The following is a 7,671-nucleotide window of genomic DNA, read 5'->3' on the forward strand; positions in this document are numbered from 1 at the left end:
TTCAAAGTCCTCTGCTATTCTCATCATGAATGAAGGAAATAAATAGCCAATAAGAGTAAAAGGCTAAAGCACAGCTGCATCCATTATATTAAGATCAAATCAATAAACATCAGATCATAGACGGGCAAAATGTTTGGTCTGATAAACTTGGAAATAGCAAATGACCTGGACGACCACAGAGACCAGACATGGGGGTTGTTTATAAGTTCCCAGGCTGCCTTTTAAGACTGGTCTCTAAGACCTGGTCTATACCGTACCTGGTCTATACCGTACCTGGTCTATACCGTACCTGGTCTATACCGTTTACCTGGTCTATACCGTACCTGGTCTATACCGTACCTGGTCTATACCGTCTACCTGGTCTATACCGTTTACCTGGTCTATACCGTTTACCTGGTCTATACCGTTTACCTGGTCTATACCGTACCTGGTCTATACCGTTTACCTGGTCTATACCGTTTACCTGGTCTATACTGTCTACCTGGTCTATACCGTACCTGGTCTATACCGTACCTGGTCTATACCATACCTGGTCTATACCGTACCTGGTCTATACTGTCTACCTGGTCTATACCCTACCTGGTCTATACCATACCTGGTCTATACCGTACCTGGTCTATACTGTACCTGGTCTATACCGTACCTGGTCTATACCGTACCTGGTCTATACCGTCTACCTGGTCTATACCGTACCTGGTCTATACCGTACCTGGTCTACACCGTACCTGGTCTACACCGTACCTGGTCTATACCGTACCTGGTCTATACCATACCTGGTCTACACCGTACCTGGTCTATACCGTACCTGGTCTACACCGTCTACCTGGTCTATACCGTCTACCTGGTCTATACCGTACCTGGTCTATACCGTACCTGGTCTATACCGTCTACCTGGTCTATACCCTACCTGGTCTATACCGTACCTGGTCTATACCGTACCTGGTCTATACCGTACCTGGTCTATACCGTCTACCTGGTCTATACCGTACCTGGTCTATACCGTACCTGGTCTATACCGTACCTGGTCTACACCGTACCTGGTCTATACCGTACCTGGTCTATACCGTCTACCTGGTCTATACCGTACCTGGTCTATACCGTACCTGGTCTATACCGTCTACCTGGTCTATACTGTACCTGGTCTATACCGTACCTGGTCTATACCGTACCTGGTCTATACCATACCTGGTCTACACCGTACCTGGTCTATACCGTACCTGGTCTACACCGTCTACCTGGTCTATACCGTCTACCTGGTCTATACCGTACCTGGTCTATACCGTACCTGGTCTATACCGTCTACCTGGTCTATACCCTACCTGGTCTATACCGTACCTGGTCTATACCGTACCTGGTCTATACCGTACCTGGTCTATACCGTCTACCTGGTCTATACCGTACCTGGTCTATACCGTCTACCTGGTCTATACCGTACCTGGTCTATACCGTACCTGGTCTATACCGTACCTGGTCTACACCGTACCTGGTCTATACCGTACCTGGTCTATACCGTCTACCTGGTCTATACCGTACCTGGTCTATACCGTACCTGGTCTATACCGTCTACCTGGTCTATACTGTACCTGGTCTATACCGTACCTGGTCTATACCGTACCTGGTCTATACCGTACCTGGTCTATACCGTCTACCTGGTCTATACTGTACCTGGTCTATACCGTACCTGGTCTATACCGTACCTGGTCTACACCGTACCTGGTCTATACCGTACCTGGTCTATACCGTCTACCTGGTCTATACTGTACCTGGTCTATACCGTACCTGGTCTATACCGTACCTGGTCTATACCGTACCTGGTCTATACCGTCTACCTGGTCTATACCGTACCTGGTCTATACCGTACCTGGACTATACCGTCTACCTGGTCTATACCGTACCTGGTCTATACCGTCTACCTGGTCTATACCGTACCTTGTCTATACCGTCTACCTGGTCTATACTGTCTACCTGGTCTACACCGTACCTGGTCTATACCGTCTACCTGGTCTATACCGTACCTGGTCTATACCGTACCTGGTCTACACCGTCTACCTGGTCTATACCGTTTACCTGGTCTATACCGTACCTGGTCTATACCGTCTACCTGGTCTATACTGTACCTGGTCTATACCGTCTACCTGGTCTATACCGTCTACCTGGTCTATACCGTACCTGGTCTATACCGTCTACCTGGTCTATACCGTTTACCTGGTCTATACCGTACCTGGTCTATACCGTCTACCTGGTCTATACTGTACCTGGTCTATACCGTACCTGGTCTATACCGTACCTGGTCTATACCGTACCTGGTCTACACCGTCTACCTGGTCTATACCGTACCTGGTCTATACCGTACCTGGTCTATACCGTACCTGGTCTATACCGTCTACCTGGTCTATACCGTCTACCTGGTCTATACTGTACCTGGTCTATACCGTACCTGGTCTATACCGTCTACCTGGTCTATACCGTACCTGGTCTATACCGTACCTGGACTATACCGTCTACCTGGTCTATACCGTACCTGGTCTATACCGTCTACCTGGTCTATACCGTACCTTGTCTATACCGTCTACCTGGTCTATACTGTCTACCTGGTCTACACCGTACCTGGTCTATACCGTCTACCTGGTCTATACCGTACCTGGTCTATACCGTCTACCTGGTCTATACCGTACCTGGTCTATACCGTACCTGGTCTATACCGTACCTGGTCTATACCGTTTACCTGGTCTATACCGTACCTGGTCTATACCGTCTACCTGGTCTATACCGTACCTGGTCTATACCGTCTACCTGGTCTATACCGTCTACCTGGTCTATACCGTACCTGGTCTATACCGTACCTGGTCTATACCGTACCTGGTCTACACCGTCTACCTGGTCTATACCGTACCTGGTCTATACCGTCTACCTGGTCTATACCGTCTACCTGGTCTATACCGTCTACCTGGTCTATACTGTACCTGGTCTATACCGTACCTGGTCTATACCGTACCTGGTCTATACCATACCTGGTCTACACCGTCTACCTGGTCTATACCCTACCTGGTCTATACCGTACCTGGACTATACCGTCTACCTGGTCTATACCCTACCTGGTCTATACTGTACCTGGTCTATACCGTCTACCTGGTCTATACCGTACCTGGTCTACACCGTACCTGGTCTACACCGTCTACCTGGTCTATACCCTACCTGGTCTATACTGTACCTGGTCTATACCGTACCTGGTCTACACCGTACCTGGTCTATACCGTACCTGGTCTACACCATACCTGGTCTATACCGTACCTGGTCTATACCGTCTACCTGGTCTATACCGTACCTGGTCTATACCGTACCTGGTCTATACCGTACCTGGTCTACACCATACCTGGTCTATACCGTACCTGGTCTATACCGTCTACCTGGTCTATACCGTACCTGGTCTATACCGTACCTGGTCTATACCGTACCTGGTCTATACCATACCTGGTCTATACCGTACCTGGTCTATACCGTCTACCTGGTCTATACCATACCTGGTCTATACCGTACCTGGTCTATACCGTACCTTGTCTATACCGTCTACCTGGTCTACACCGTCTACCTGGTCTATACCGTACCTGGTCTATACCGTACCTGGTCTACACCGTACCTGGTCTATACCGTCTACCTGGTCTATACCGTCTACCTGGTCTATACCGTACCTGGTCTATACCGTACCTCGTCTACACCGTACCTGGTCTATACCGTCTACCTGGTCTATACCGTCTACCTGGTCTACACCGTACCTGGTCTATACCGTACCTGGTCTATACCGTACCTGGTCTATACCGTCTACCTGGTCTACACCGTACCTGGTCTATACCGTACCTGGTCTATACCGTACCTGGTCTATACCGTACCTGGTCTATACCGTCTACCTGGTCTATACCGTCTACCTGGTCTATACCGTACCTGGTCTATACCATACCTGGTCTACACCGTCTACCTGGTCTATACCCTACCTGGTCTATACCGTCTACCTGGTCTACACCGTACCTGGTCTATACCGTACCTGGTCTATACCGTACCTGGTCTTTACCGTCTACCTGGTCTATACCGTACCTGGTCTATACCGTACCTGGTCTATACCGTACCTGGTCTATACCGTCTACCTGGTCTATACCGTACCTGGTCTATACCGTACCTGGTCTACACCGTACCTGGTCTACACCGTACCTGGTCTATACCGTACCTGGTCTATACCGTACCTGGTCTATACCGTACCTGGTCTACACCGTCTACCTGATCTATACCGTACCTGGTCTACACCGTACCTGGTCTATACCGTACCTGGTCTATACCGTACCTGGTCTATACCGTCTACCTGGTCTACACCGTACCTGGTCTACACCGTACCTGGTCTACACCGTACCTGGTCTATACCGTACCTGGTCTATACCGTACCTGGTCTATACCGTCTACCTGGTCTATACCGTCTACCTGGTCTATACCGTACCTGGTCTATACCGTACCTGGTCTACACCGTACCTGGTCTATACCGTCTACCTGGTCTATACCGTCTACCTGGTCTACACCGTACCTGGTCTATACCGTACCTGGTCTATACCGTACCTGGTCTATACCGTCTACCTGGTCTACACCGTACCTGGTCTATACCGTCTACCTGGTCTATACCGTACCTGGTCTATACCGTACCTGGTCTATACCGTACCTGGTCTACACCGTCTACCTGGTCTATACCGTACCTGGTCTATACTGTACCTGGTCTATACCGTACCTGGTCTATACCGTACCTGGTCTATACCGTCTACCTGGTCTATACCGTACCTGGTCTATACCGTACCTGGTCTATACCGTCTACCTGGTCTATACCGTACCTGGTCTATACCGTACCTGGTCTATACCGTCTACCTGGTCTATACTGTACCTGGTCTACACCGTCTACCTGGTCTATACCGTACCTGGTCTATACCGTCTACCTGGTCTATACCGTACCTGGTCTATAGCGTACCTGGTCTATACCGTACCTGGTCTATACTGTACCTGGTCTACACCGTACCTGGTCTATACCGTCTACCTGGTCTATACCATCTACCTGGTCTACACCGTACCTGGTCTACACCGTACCTGGTCTATACCATACCTGGTCTATACTGTACCTGGTCTATACCGTACCTGGTCTATACCGTCTACCTGGTCTATACCGTACCTGGTCTATACTGTCTACCTGGTCTATACCGTACCTGGTCTACACCGTACCTGGTCTATACCGTACCTGGTCTATACCGTACCTGGTCTACACCGTACCTGGTCTATACCATACCTGGTCTATACTGTACCTGGTCTATACCGTACCTGGTCTATACCGTCTACCTGGTCTATACCGTACCTGGTCTACACCGTACCTGGTCTATACCGTCTACCTGGTCTATACAGTCTACCTGGTCTATACCGTACCTGGTCTATACCGTACCTGGTCTATACCGTACCTGGTCTAGGCGCTCTCGGCTATTGTTTTGTAATTTCTCGTATCATTCCCAGCATGTGAAGACGTAGTGTAGGCTATATGCATTAGAGTGGGGTGTGCACGAAAATACAGGACAGGTTCTTGCATTTTTCGCAAGTTCCCGCAACTTCAGAAAATCCCTGCATTTTCAACGCATAAAATCACATAAAAACCCGCATATTCCATTCTATAATCAAGGATTTGTGCCCGCGGTTTTCTGGAGGGTCTGGTGTTCATTCTCTAATAGAGTCTAGTATTTCTCACAATTAGAGGGCTTCTATTCCATACCCCTCTCTCTCTCTCTCTCTCTCTCTCTATCTCCCTCACTCTCTATTCATCCATCCATCCATCCATAGCTGTCTACCTTTCTATCTATCTGCAGTGTCTATCATTCTTTGATACTGTATCGAGGGGGAGAAAGGTAGAGGGAGAGAGAAAGAGAGAGAGAGGTGATGTTTTAGTGACGTTGGAAAAGAGAGCGATAGAAAACAGGGATGCTGAAAAAGAGATCCAGATAATGAGGGGATGGTGGAGGACAGGAAGAGAGGGATGATGGGAGGAGAGATCCAGAGAATGAGGGGATGAGGCGAGGGAGGTGGAGGACAGGAAGAGAGGGATGATGGGAGGAGAGAGGCAGCACTATGAAGATGGATGGAAGCAGAGAACGAGTGTGGTGGAAGGGGGAGGTGATACATCGAGAGAGAATGAGCGAGGGAATGGGGGGGGGGGGAATAAACGATAGTAGGTGCAAGAAATAAAAAAAAGAAAGATAAGAATGACTGTTTGTTAGTTGTTCAACTCAGGGACTCAAGCCCTCCTTTCCCCCTTCACTCCTCTTTCTCCTCCTCTCCCTCCTCCTCCATCCTTCTCTCTCTCTCTCTCTCTCTCTCTCTCTCTCTCTCTCTCTCTCTCTCTCTCTCTCTCTCTCTGGGGAGCTGGGTGCTCTTGCTGGTTTCCGGGTTTCTGCCCTTTAGCTGTTATTCTCATACTTTGTGGGTCGTGCCAGTGTGCTTCGGGGTTTCCCTTTCTCTAAGCCTGGGGTTTGTTTGTTTGTTTGTTTGTTTGTTTGTCTGTTTGTTTGCTTTCGGACTAGCGTTGCTGGAGTGGTTGTTTGGTGGAGTCTTGGGGTCGCGAGGTCGGCCGGTGAGGAGCAGTCAGGGGGAGTTGTTGCTAGGGAACAGGATAAGGTGCGTTCCAGGAAGTGAGGTCACGGGGGAGGATGTACTCCTCGCCATAGACATATACACTATCAAATCAACGTCAATGCGGCGTCTAGTGTATATGTCTATGGCGAGGGGCGCTGCCTGACTCAGTAAAGGACACTCTGGCCGGCCGAGGGAGGACGACTCTCCAGAGTTTCCTCTGCTGACGGTTGAGGTGGACTCTGGAGACGGGCAGGAGAGTGGGAGCTGCTGACCTTCAGGACTCTGAGCCTGGGTGACCTCAGACAGGTGAGGGGGAGGGCTCTGTATGACCCTGGTGACCTCAGACAGGTGAGGGGGAGGGCTCTGTGAGGGGGAGGGCTCTGTATGACCCTGGTGACCTCAGACAGGTGAGGGGGAGGGCTCTGTATGACCCTGGTGACCTCAGACAGGTGAGGGGGAGGGCTCTGTATGACCCTGGTGACCTCAGACAGGTGAGGGGGAGGGCTCTGTATGACCCTGGTGACCTCAGACAGGTGAGGGGGAGGAGCCTGGTGACCTCAGACAGGTGAGGGGGAGGAGCCTGGTGACCTCAGACAGGTGAGGGGGAGGGCTCTGTATGAGGCATGTGTGAAGGCGAGGAACGTCAGGGTCTTGCAGGGGGTTGGGTTCCACCAGTGGCAGGGGGTTCTAGGTGGGGGGAGCAGTGTGAGGTTCAGGTGGCGGGTGCTGTATAAGCCCCCCATCCCTAAAAGGACAGGGGACTGTTAATGACATTTCAGTCTCACCAATGTGTTACCCCCCAATTTGTTTCTTTCTGTTTTCCTACTTGATTGATGTTCTCTAAGTTTCAAGTTTATTGTTTCAACCTCTGTGAAACTTCCTTCTCATCCGTTCCCAGAGAATCAGTCTGTTTAGAAACACCATTTGGTCTGTGACATCACTCACTTCCTCTATACCACCCTATAAGAGATTCAGGGCTGGAGTTTCAGGGCTCTGACTCAACGGAAACACTTCCTGTTTTCAGCGTGTGGT

General features: G+C 50.0%; 1 pseudogene across 1 annotated transcript in view; it reads left to right on the forward strand.

Moving 5' to 3' along the window:
• LOC311329427 (voltage-dependent T-type calcium channel subunit alpha-1I-like) overlaps positions 1-7,671 on the forward strand; it is a 160,352-nt pseudogene that overhangs the window by 96,787 nt on the left and 55,894 nt on the right. The window lies entirely within an intron of this gene.

Source organism: Borostomias antarcticus, assembly GCF_949987555.1.
Source record: "Borostomias antarcticus genome assembly, contig: scaffold_108, whole genome shotgun sequence".
In the NCBI taxonomy this organism is placed as follows: Eukaryota; Metazoa; Chordata; class Actinopteri; order Stomiiformes; family Stomiidae; genus Borostomias; species Borostomias antarcticus.